Here is a 13,267-nt window from a genome sequence, read left to right on the forward strand (position 1 = left end):
TAAATTATGAGTACAGCACATATGTTCCGTACCATATCGTTTACAGCACAATTTAGCATAGACATAATGCTTTGTAACAAACTACAGTACCATTCACAAAATGCATTTAAATAGCATAATTTAGTTCATTAAATTCCGTCATTTACAGTAAATCAAAATCATCACAGGAATTGAGGAGAGTACACAGTTGTTTGTTTGAATAGTTAAGCTAGGCAAGTCAATTTCTTTCTGAAGGTCAAGGACAGAGTTGTTTCCATTTTCTGTTATAAAAAAGATACAGCGGGTGTCAAAAGATAATTTAATGTCCTCTCAAAATGATCAACCCGCTTTTTCTGCCTCCCTCTTCTTCCCTGTCTCCTGGTTCCATCGAGTATCACTGCCATCCCTGAGCTAGATTTCACACCCCCAACAGGTCCGTGGGCTAGTTACCTAGAGTAGATGTTCAGATATTTACAAAAATCTCAAACATACTCTCTCTTCAAATTTTTAACCAAGATGTATATATTTAATCCTGAGAAAGCTCCAAATCTTCAACTTGCAGTGTGTGTGACGATTTACTTATCTATTTATCCTGGCTTGACAGACATTCCTTGTGGGTAGGAGCCTCTCCAGTTAACTGTATTTTGAGCCTACAATCTGGTAGTGTTTGTTGATTGTAAACTTTTAGAAAACAAGGAATGGTCTAATTACTCACTTCTTTATGTTCCTTAGGGCCCCGGTCACTGTATTTTCACATATACCCAGGAAATAGTTGTTGTTAAAATCCTGGGCCGAAGGGATGATTCAGCGGAGCACCACCCTGACAAACTGAGCTCAGTGCTTGGAAGGCGCATGGTGAAAAGAAGCTAGTTCCCTTAAGTCATCCACATGTACACCATGCCATACACATGCCTACATATATATGTGCATATGAAATAAACAAAGAAATGTGTCTTAGTAAGGTTTCTGTTGATCTGAATAAAGCTCATGACCAAAATCAACTCAGGAAGGGAAGGGTTTATTTCATCTCTCGGCTTCTAGTCTATGACAAAGGAAAGTCAGGACGGGAACTCAAGGCAGGAACCTGGAACTGAAGCAGAGACCATGAAGGAACACTGCTTACTGGCCTTCTCCTCATGGCTTGCTCAGCCCACTTTCTTATACAGCCCAGGGCCACCTGCCCAGAAGTATCACTGCCTACAGTGAGCTGCCCCCCCCCCCCCACACACACATCAATCACTAATCAAGAAAATGCCCCACAGGCTTTCCTATGGGCCAAGCTGATGGAGGAATTTTCTTAGTTGAGGTTCCAGAAATTTCCTGATGACTCTAGCTGTATCAAGTTGACCACAAGGGGCAGACCTGGGAACACAGTTCATAAGCACAACGAATCAGTCTATACTTTAAAAATTGTATGTATGTATGTATGTATGTATGTATGTATGTATGTATGTATGTATTGTGTGTGTGTGTTGGTGTGAGAAAGCACATGACATTGTTCCCATACAGAAGTCAGAAGGCAACCCCACAGGACTGGGATCTATTTTTCTACCATGTGAGTCCTGGGAGTCACAGAGGCCATCAGGTGTGGCCACAAACACCTTCACCTGAGGAGCCACCTCACTGGTCCAAATCTACTTGTTAAATGGTTTTATTATTCAAGTGCAGAGAATATACATATATAATATACAATAAAAGGCACAGAAAGGAGAAGGCAGAATTAACAGAGTATTCAACCTGATATCACTGTCCACTGTCTGCTGTGCGCTGAGCAGGACCGCACACTAGATGCGTAAACTCATGCTTTACCTTCCCCAGGTCTTTTCTATTAGCCTGGACCTGGCAAACTCAGCAGGGGCTAAGAGTGTGGAGACTCTGAAGCCAGCCCAAGCTAGCCCGTGTACCATACTTACCGTGGGTGTGCCTTACACAAGCACTGGGTGAACCACCGAAGAGACAACCTCTGGTTAGATCTGAACTCAGCCCTTAAGCTGCCCAGAGGCCAGTGAGGTACCCCAAAAGAGAGCCCAGTGTCTAGACTAATAAAGGTGACACAACACATTCTCTTTGAAGGTCCGGTTTCTCTTCTAGCATGTTCTAGGGACCACCAGAAATGGGAATGAACGCCATGGGAATAAGTGTGAAGGACAGCTGCCAAGAGAGACAGCTTCTCCAGCTTCCTCTCCTTCGCATCAGTTTCTCTTTCCGAAAAAAGGAACCGTTGAGAAGAGTATTAGGGACTATCATTCTTTTTCAAACCTGAAACTAGGGCCAGTGAGCTAGCTCAGCTGGTAACGGCAATTGTTGCCAAACCTGACTACTTGAGTCTGTCCCTCGGCTTCACATGACAGAAGGACAGAACAGACTCCTGCAGGTTCGCAAGTTCCCCTCTGACCTCCACATCCCCATAGCACGCACACACAAATCAATAAATACATGTAATTCAAAAAAAAAGAAAAGAAATGTCTTGCGTTCCTTTCTTTGGGCATTTCTGTCTTATTAGTCTTTTTTTTTTTTTTGAGGGGGGATTTCTTTTTTTTTTTTTAATTGCTGTTTGTTGTTTGTTTAAAGAGAAAGAAAGAGAAAAGAAAAACCATTAAGTGGGGTGAGTAGGGAGCCAAGGAGAATCTGGAAGGAATTAGGAGAGGGAAAATCTATGACCAAATTTTTTGCATGAAGAAATTTCTAAATAAAATACACATATAAAGAAAAATTTAAAATAAAATGTTAAAAGAAACTTAACATGGTTGGGGATTTAGCTCAGTGGTAGAGCACTTGCCTAGCAAGCACAAGGCCCTGGGTTCAGACCTGCTCCTCAAAAAGTGTGTGGGAGTCGGGCCGTGGTGGTGCACGCCTTTAATCCCAGCACTCAGGAGGCAGAAGCAGGAGGATCTCTGTGAGTTCGAGAACAGCCTGGTCTATAAAGTGAGTTCCAGAACAGCCAGGGCTGTTACACAGAGAAACCCCGTCTCAAAAACAAACAAACAAAAAAGTGTGTGAGTAAGGGTATGTGTATGTGGTGGTGGTGGTGGTGGTGGGGTGTGTGTGTGTGTGTGTGTGTGTGTGTGTGTGTGTGTGTGTAAGAAGTGTCAAGACTTTCAGAAACAACACCAAAAACTATGACATTGAAACAATAACAAAAACTCACCAAGACCTTGGACTTGTGGCAGATGAAACTCAGCTCAGTCTGTGCAGGTTCAAGTGGCATCTGGAAGAGATATGCCAAGACAAGTGATTAAATGACGTAAAACCCAGTCTGATGCAGGCTCAGCAACATCTGATTACAAACCCCCAAGAGGACACAGGAGCTTCTTAGTGCGTATTTTTAAATACTGTCTGGGAAAAGGTTGGGCAGGGTCTCCCTAGGCGGGAAAAAATATATCCATATCACTCTATTTAAGAACCTCTCATTGTAAATTCCATTTTGGATTTGGCAGGGATGGCAGAGGCTCACTTGCTGGTTAGAGCAATTCAGAGAGAGAGAGAAAAAAAAAATCTTCTGGTTTTATTATCATTCCAAATATCTGAATTTGGGGCTCCTTTAGAATTCTTTACACTTGCTTTTACCCTCCAAAGTAGAGAGTTAAAGGTCACAGTTCAGGACCCACACTGCTGAGTGAGCCGCTCCCAACACAGCCATTCTGGGGTGACCTTTTCAGTGGGTCTCTGGCATGGGCAGTGCACAGTCTCCCAGAGCAAAGCCAGAATGTAAGATGAAAAGTCACATGCAGAGGATGACGCAAGGGAAACAGTCATGACTCATGCTGAGAGCCAGAAAGAAATTCCAGGTCTCAGGCACACTAGCTCCTAAGCCTGCTCTTGTGCTGAGCATAAAAACCCCTTTCACGTTGTATGCTTTGGGATTCCCAGACTCAGAAGGGTGACATCCCAGAAATGAGACTTGGCAGGGGCCGGGAGTGTCTCCTTGCTACTCAGAGGGTCTAGAATGCATTGCCCTTGGTTTCTCTGGGGACTTCATGGGACACTTTCCCAATGCTCCAAAGCCCTTGATGTGCTGCAGAAGGAGGCTCTCTCATATTCTTTCAGCAGGAGCCTACTGAGGCAGCACTGACCTTGACTTCCACATGGAACACCACTGAAGGAAAGGTAACATCTACATCGTACATCTCAAGGGAGGAGCTTCTACTCAGAGCGGATCCGCTTTAGATCCCCAAGGAAGAGATGGGGATGGAGGGGTTGTGGAGGAAGGGAGAGAGAAGGATGCAAACCCAGCTGAAGGCAGTGTCCTATCTTCCAGAACTATTGACCCACAGGGTATGTGGGTACCACTGGTGCCCCTCTGTTGTTTCTGGTGGTGGGTTGGAACCCAGATCCTTGAGCACACTAAAAACACTATATCACTGAGATATGTCTTTAGCCCTGTCATTTTTGTTTTTAAACGATCCAGGCAGCCTTCTGTGAGCAATGTCTTTTAAAGATGACTGACCCCAAGACAAACTACCAGCCACTCAATAGGCATCTGATACCACTTGCCTGCCAATTTCTCTGAGTAACACAGAGCCCCATCTGTGTCAGTGGACACTGACAGTCAACACACAAAAAAAGGGGATTTGCCCGGTGAACTTGGTGTGGCAGATGCTAGCCCTGGAAGTCGTGTGTGTGTGTGTGTGTGTGTGTGTGTGTGTGTGTGTGTGTGTGTGTGTCACTTCTCCCAAAAGCACCATGGGAAGTCACACCCAATCTCTGCTTCTGCAGAGACTGAAAAGGAAGAGGAGGATGAGAAGAAGGAAGGGAGTATGCAATCAGGTCTTGTGTGACTGGCTCTTGTGCTAGTTGAGGTACGAGATGCTGACAATGATCATAACCTATGGAACCCCCGCTAGCTGTCATCTCCAGCGCTGTGGGTTATGCTCTAAGGCAAACACTAACACTCTCAGTTGACAAAGAAAAAGTGTCTCGGGGAGCTTGACTTGGGCCCAGTCACATGACTTCTATAGGAAAGACTGACAAGAGCCATTTCCTTCGAAAGTCAATACTCTCCTTATCAACTACTGTGCCTCAGAAGACAAAGACTTTCAAAGTCAAAGTCAACTCCAGATTTATAACCAAGCCTAGCCTTTCTTGGGAGAGAGGGGAGCCTTCTTACTCGGCTATGTCTCTGAGAAGGATGGACTAAAGAGTCAAACTTGAAAATATGCCCTAGGAAAGAGAGTACTCAAAAAATAATAAATGTGTTAACACTGCTGAGAGTACTGGGTACAGTGTTGCTTACATATATATGTTGGGGGGGGGTTGTTTTGTTTTGAGACTGGGTCTCACTATGTAGCTCTGGCTGTCCTGGAACTCACTATGTAGATCATGCTGGCCTCAAACTCACAGAGATCCACCTACCTCTGCCTCCCAAGTACTGGGATTAAGGTGTATACTACTACACCTGGCTACTAAATGTATTAATTTAATTACTGGTTTGAAGTAACAGGGATCAAGCCTAGGGCCTTGTCTGTGTCCCATAAGTGCTCTAGCAATGACCATGTCCTCAGCCTTACCATGTGACTTTAAGGAAATCCTTTCCTCTTCTCTAGAGCTCACAGCTGCTCCCCTGGTTTTTATATCTGTCAACATGAATCACTTTGTGTGTAATTATAAAGGTCTTCTGAACACAACCTCCATTTTGGGAACCTTCAAAGAACCAGTACTGGAAGTTGTGATGAAATTAATAGAATCCTCTTTTAACAGAGAAGTAAGCGGAATCATGGAGTGAGCCAGGCACCTGCCCAGGTTGCAGGAGAAGCCAGGCACCTTGCTGTACCGAGAGGCTTTGGAATAGCTGGAACAGCAACTGGGACCACCAAGACTGGATAAATTCTGGAAGTTAGAGTTGAAGTCAAAGCTAAGAAAAATGACCAAATGGAGTGGAAAAACCAAGGAAAGGTGACTCACCTGGAGCACTGAGAGTTGGACAGCCCACTGCCAGGCAGCCAAGAACAGGCCACAGCTTAGGCCTTATGGTGCTGCTACGAAAGGCCAGGCTTGAAGCCAAAAGACAGGGCCACAAGGAACTGACGCGGTGGAGTGGGTGTCTCATGTGATCCCAGCCCCAGTCCTATCCCCAGGTGTGATGTGCATGCCTATGATCCCAGCACCATTAAGAGACAGCAAAACCAGGCCAGGGAGATGGCTCAGCAGACAGTGCTTGCCACGCAAGCCTGAGGAGCTGAATTTGAGCTCTGGAACTCATAGTGAAAGAGAACCAATCCCCCAAAGTCTCTGGTAGCCAGACGCATGCCATGGTATAGGCATGCCCACACTCACACATCACACACACTAAGAATTTGTTCATTAAAAGAACCCAAATGGAACTAGGGGAAAAGATAAAGGAAGAAAAATATTAGCAGATCGTAAGTACATGCTATTAGAAGGGGATCGTGATGAGGAAGAGGAAGTGTGCTACATGAAAAAAAGCTGCTTTCATCATGGTCTGGTTAAACTATGAACAAGGAACAAAGTTGCCTCTAAATTTTTTAATTAATAAAAGTAATTATAGAAGACATGCAAAAGAAAGCCAATAACTTGTTCAAAAGACCTAGACAGGAAGGCAAAGTAGAGAAGGTTAAAGTCCACAAATACTACCTTGAAATATCAAGAGAGCCAAAGCCAGGTACTGACGGTTCAGCATCCTATGTGCCTCATAGTGGGGTCTCAGAGAGGAAAGTGGCCTTAGGCAACATGGAACGTCCACTAATTCACACAGTGAAAGTGTAGCCCTGAGAATGCATGAGACACTGGGTTTAATCCCCAGCACCATAAATAATAATAATAATAATAATAATAATAATAATAATAATAATAATAAACAGAGTTCTGGAAGAAACTGATGACTTTTTGGTTAAACAGGAGTTTGTGCAAGAAGAAAGCCATACAATGGAAGGGAGGGGGTACAAATGAACTATGCAAGTTTTAAGTGTATGTTGGGCTGCAAAACATTTTTTAAAAACTTAATTCTGATAATAATACCCAAAGAAAGAACAAAACACGAACTTGGGCAAGTCTAGCCTAGGACACTGCTAGTGTGCTTTCCTGACCAAGATCTCTGTGCCTTTGAGGTAGAGACTCTTCAGCACCTGAAACTGAGACACAACGGCTGACTTGGACAGCTCCAAAAAACACAGGAAGCACCTCTGTGGATGTCATGGGAATCAATCCAACAGGAACTTGTGTTGGACAAAAACTAGGTAGAAGAACCCATTGCCATCTTTCAAATACGCCTACATTTTTGCCTTAATCTCCTTCCTTCCTTTCTCTCTCTTTCTTTCTCTTTCTTCCCTCCCTCCCTCCTCTTCTCCCTTCCTTCCTTCCTTCCTTCCTTCCTTCCTTCCTTCCTTCCTTCCTTCCTTTCTTTCTTTCTTTCTTTCTTTCTTTCTTTCTTTCTTTCTTTCTTTCTAATAGAGAGGTCCAGGTCAGTCTCCACTATATAGAACAAGACCCAGTTTCTCCACCCCTCTCCCCAAAAGAGAGAAAGAAAAGAAAAGAAGACGCCAGGTACCGTGGCACACATTCAGCATGTAGGATGCTAAAGCAAGTAATTCTGAGGCCTGGGCTTCCTAATGAGACTCTATCAGAGAAAATGGGGGGCTAGAGATGTAGTTCTGCTGGTAGGGTGCTTAGCTAGCACGCACAAGGCCCTGGGTTCACTGCACAAAACTAGATGTGGTGGGACATGGCTGTAATCTCAGCACTCAGGAGGTGGAGGCAAGTGAATCTAAAACTCAAGATCATCCTACACAGGGAGTTAGAGGCTCCCCTGAGTTAGATGAAACCCTGCCTCAAAAATAAAGACATAAATAAATAAAATATTATAATAAAGAGAGAAACATCTGTTCACTTGGCCTTCTGTTATAATTCACATCATTGGCTCTCAAAGGACAAAGGTATTTTGTGTCTATGTGCTGAAGAAACTCTTTAAATTGCTAAAACCAAAACCAAAACCATAGAAATGGAATTTCACTGTGAAAATCTACATAGTTCCAAAAAGTATGTAAACCTCTTGTTAAGAAGCAGTATAATATTTTTATGATAGTCTAGCAAATTATGTGAGCTACTAAATCAACTTGGTTCATTTATTTACTTTGTTTATCGGTCAGACCAGCCCATTACAGGATTTTACCACTATAAATGGGCCCCTGGACTAAGTCGTGCAGGCAGGCAACAACTCCATCAAACCCAATAATTAACTGGGCAGTCCTCCTCCATATGTCACGGCGACTACTCATTAAAACGGTGCATATGGCCCATACCTGCATGTGCTGGCCTTTTGCTTTTGTTCACGGTTCAACAAATTTATGTCGAGTGGAACAATGAAAAATTAGTTCAGGGGATATTATAATAAGGCTGAGAGGTTAAAATTAGAAAGGAAAACTTTAAAGCAAGAAAAAAAATATGTCACCTTGACAACAGAATTCACGACAAACTCGTAGTGCATATGTGTGGATTGGCTTCTGTGTCCGACACACAGCTAGAGTTGAGAAACAAAGAGATTCATTGTCCACGCCCAAAGACTTGTTTTTACTTCAGGAGATATCATCTGTGTTGAAAAGACAAGGTCATAGCATGAAGTTGTCACTGGATGTCACAACATTTGTCCATTTTATCATTGCTTTGACCAAATACTAGACAGAAAAATCTTAGGGTGGGAAAGTTTCATTTTGATTCACAGTTTCAAAAGGTGTAGTACGTGATGGCTCAGCCCTGTGCATGAGCAGAAGGGATGTCATGGTGATGTAGGCCTGTGGTAGAGGCTGCCTTTCCACGTAGACGTTACCTCCTAAACTTTCCATAACTTCACAAAAGAGTTCAAGAAGCTGGATATTGAGCATCCATACGTGTCCCTGTGAGGGACATTCTGTATTTAAACCACAACAGCCACGTATTTCTGATCATCACAATTCTCATTTAAGATGGTTGTCTTAAGAGATGTGAGTGAAGTGTATTATTTTGGCTATCGCATGTATTCCATGCTAAAATTAAATATGTAACTTGGTAAAATAAAAAAGGTTACCAAGGCAGGTGTGCTGATGCATGCCTCTAATCTCAGTACTTGGGAGGTGGAGGCAGGAAGACCAGGAGCCAAAGGGCAGTCTGGGGGCCAGGGAGATGGTTCAGTGGGTAAAGTCGCTTGCCATGCAAGCTGGACAAGCTGAGTTCAATCCATGGACCCAATGGTGTTTGGAGAGAACCAACTCTCAAAAGTTGCCCTTTGACCTCCCTGTGCATAATGTTGTATGCACCCACATTCACAAACCCACACCATACACACATATACACACAATAATAAAAAAAAAAAAAAGTGTTTTAAAAGTTGAGTCTGGACCACATGAGAACCTGTCTCTGTCTCCAGAGAAAGAGAGAGAGTGAGTGTGTATGTTGCCCACCAAGACGTACTCAGCAAGTAAAAACACTGGCTGCCAAGCCTGCCAACCTGAGGCCGATGCTCAGGACCCACATGGTAAGAGAAGACAACCAGCTTCCACAGTCATCCTCTGACCCTCACACACACTGCACTGTGGTGTGTGTACGTGTGTGCACACACACACATACACACACGCACACACACGCACATGCACACACGCACACACACACACACATACACACATACACACACACGCACATGCACACACATACACACACACACACACACACACACACGCACACACGCACATGCACACATGCACACACACACACACGCACACGCACACACACACGCACATGCACACATGCACACACACACACGCACATGCACACATGCACACACACACGTGCGCGTGCACACACACACACACACACGCACATGCACACGCACATGCACACATGCACACACACACACACGCACATGCACACACACACATGCACACACACGCACATGCACACATGCACACACACACACACACGCACATGCACACGCACATGCACACATGCACACACACGATAAAGAAATAAATACATTCAATAAAATAATTTTCAAATACCTCTCTTATTCTATTACAGAATGTAATCCTAGCACTCAGGAGACTTAAGCAGGAGGAACTCTTCCTGAAGGGAAAAAGATAGGAAAGTTCTCCTATGAGTGGATTGTGAACAATGTCTGGACCCGGATTTCCACTTGTGCTGGCAGCCTCTGACCACACGACTTTCTTCTAAGCCTTCGTTCAGAATGTCACTGTCCTACTTTAGTTTCAGGCCAGAAGCAGAGAGTCCACAAGCAGGAAAGAGCAGATGCCGGTGCAGGATCATCCTTGACACCGTGTAGGTGTCACGCAGGTCGTTCTGGTCTCCTTGGAAATGAATCTTAACATACCATCGAAAGAAAGCGTTGAAGGGCCGGGGCAGTGGCTCAGCAGTTAAGAACACTTGTTGCTCTTGTAGAGGATTCAGGTTCAGTTCCCAGCACCCACATGGTGGCTCACAACTGTCCATACTCTAGTTCAACACCTTCTGACTTCAGTGGGCACTAGGCACGCACATACTGCCCATACAGACATGTAGACTGTGTGTGTGTGTGTGTGTGTGTGTGTGTGTGTGTGTGTGTGTGTGTGTAGATATATATTAAAAAGAGCCAATGAGTGTTTTCAAGTTGTGCTAACATGGAAAGGGGAGAGATACATGAACAGGCGGGAACTCTCTGCCTTCGAGGAGAGTAGCTGCCCTGAAATCTATTCTACATATTAAGTTTCAGAAACAGTGCTGGTATGAAGTGAACCAAGGCTTTACAAAGTCTGAACATTGCAGGTTTGGCCAAGTGCTAAGCGTGGCTGCACTTGGAATACTTGACCCCTCTTCTCTACCCAGGTGCACGCCAATGCATCAGACCATTTTACCTGCTCTGACCTGCTTTAGAGACATTCTAACCGAACCCTAGCATTCATTCTGTCATTGTAATTCTGAAGATGTCCATACCAAAAAAAAAAAAAAAATTGATTTTTTTTCCCTCCACTCACATTTATCAGTCCGTTTTTGGAAGAACTCTTCCGCCACATTCTTAAATAAGTAAATAGGATAACTGTGGTAATTGCCTGACCTGAAAAGTGTATAGAGCTTCAAGGTTAATGGTCCTGGCACAAGATTTTCGCTACAAACAGCAGAATCCTCTAGCCCTTTGCTGAGGCATCGGTTCAATATCAAGAGGAGATCAAGCCATGAATCGAATTACTCAAAAGAGAATTATCTAAGTCCCCAAGTGATCTAATGCACCTGAACTGGGCTCCAGGAAGAACTGTCTCAAAGAACTCCAGTAAGAGAGGCACTCCCTGGACATACGGGAGAAAAGTCAAATATTTAACAAGAAATAAATAAAAGGAAGGAAGGAAGGAAGGAAGGAAGGAAGGAAGGAAGGGAGGGAGGAAGGAAAAAAGAAATGGCACAGTCCTGTTTCAAATGTCCTGAAAATTCCTTGATTCCTTTTATAACCCTGAAATTCCTTCCACATGAAGGAGAAAGAATCATTACTATTAAACCTCTTCATCTCTGCAATTCCTGTAATCAGTTTTCGTTAAAGACTGTCAAACACATACATCATTAGAGGACTTTTAAATCTGAGTTTTATTGAAGATACATTACATATGCTTAAACATTTCAGTTCAGCAATGCCCATCAGCAATAAGTATCACTTCAAGAAGGGCTGTTACTGAATTTTCTGATCACACAGTGATACAAACAGTAAAGGAAATCAGGGCATGGAGCTCAGATTCCCCACTCTCTCTTCTGGTATGGTACTCTCTCCTGTCTGTCTGTCTGTCTGTCTGTCTCTCTCTCTCTCTCTCTCTCTCACACACACACACACAGAGAGACAGAGACAGAGACAGAGACAGAGAGACAGAGAGACAGAGACAGAGACAGAGACAGAGAGACAGAGACAGAGAAGCTAGGTAGCTGACAGATCTTCCACCATCCTTAGAGACCATATAGACTGCAGTAAATGGGCAAAGCTCCCATCAGGCATCCTGTTAAATTTATAAGCAGAAAAAAAATGCACAAAGTCAACTTGCCCTATAAAATGTTTATTTATTTAATTAGGGGAGGCAGGGTTGAACAAGTATCACTCTGCAGCCCAGGCTGTCCTAGAACCCACTATGTGACACATATTGGCCTCAAACTCACAGTAATCCTACTGCCTCAGCCTCCCTGATACTAAGATTACAACTATGAGCAAAGGAGAGTTTGGTTTTGTTGTTGTTGTTTTTGTTTTAAGATTTATTTACTTATTATATATAGTGTTCTGCCTGCATGTATTCCTGTAGGCCAGAAGAGGGCACCAGATCTCATTACAGATGGTTGGGAGGCACCATGTGGTTGCTGGGAATTGAACTCAGGACTTTTGGAAGAGCAAGCCGTGCTCTTAACCTCTGAGCCATCCGTGCTCTTAACCTCTGAGCCATCTCTCCAGCCCCGGTTTGTTGTTGTTTTTGTTTTGTTTTGTTTTGTTTTTGTTTTTTTAAGTTAAAGAGAAAACCCATTTTCAGAAGTTAAAAGTGAGCCCCAAGGTAAGTGAAGCCCAAAGCACCCTCCTCTAGCTCATTTTCCCACTCTTCCAGTGACAAGCCAAGATGTTTCTATTCTGTATTTATAAGCCTGTCTTTACTGTCACCAAGTTCTAAAGCATTTCAGTTCTAGACTTATAGTAAATATGACTCTCAGCTCCACAGAAACCACACGACTGAAAGCAAGCCCCTAACCTGGGTCTCACAGAGTTCTGAGGTTGTACTCACGAGGAAGACTGTCACTCTAGGGGCTGGAGAGATGGCTTGCTGTTTAAGAGCATTAGCTGCTTTTCCAGAGGACCTGGGTTCAACTCCGAGCATCTACATAGCTGCTCACAACTATCTGTGACTCCAGTTTTGGGAGATCTGGCACCCTAACACAGACATACATGCAGGCAAAACACTAATGCACACAAAATAAAAATAAATAAATCTTTAAAAAAAAAATCTGTACACTGTCCTCTGATCCATTGATTCACGCATGCACGCACGCACGCACATCGGGGGAAGGGGGCAAACTACAGGTCAATATCCTCAGCAAATCCTTTGTCTCCCAACAGGAAGTCCTTAAGAATAGGGCTTTCCTTCTCTTCCTTGCTTCTCTACAAAGCCATCCAGTTGACCACAGACAACTTCCCCTGCACTAAGTAACTAGCCTTCCCTGCACAGCCTTCCAAGGGAAGCACTGACACTATCCTCTTTGCTTGGATTTAGATATGCTCATTCACTGCTAGAAGAAGATGCTAATCAGGTTGGTATTTAATTACCAGGGTAGAAGGAATAGAGTTAAATTCCAA

The sequence above is a fragment of the Onychomys torridus genome, chromosome 2 (assembly GCF_903995425.1).
Source record: "Onychomys torridus chromosome 2, mOncTor1.1, whole genome shotgun sequence".
NCBI lineage: Eukaryota > Metazoa > Chordata > Mammalia > Rodentia > Cricetidae > Onychomys > Onychomys torridus.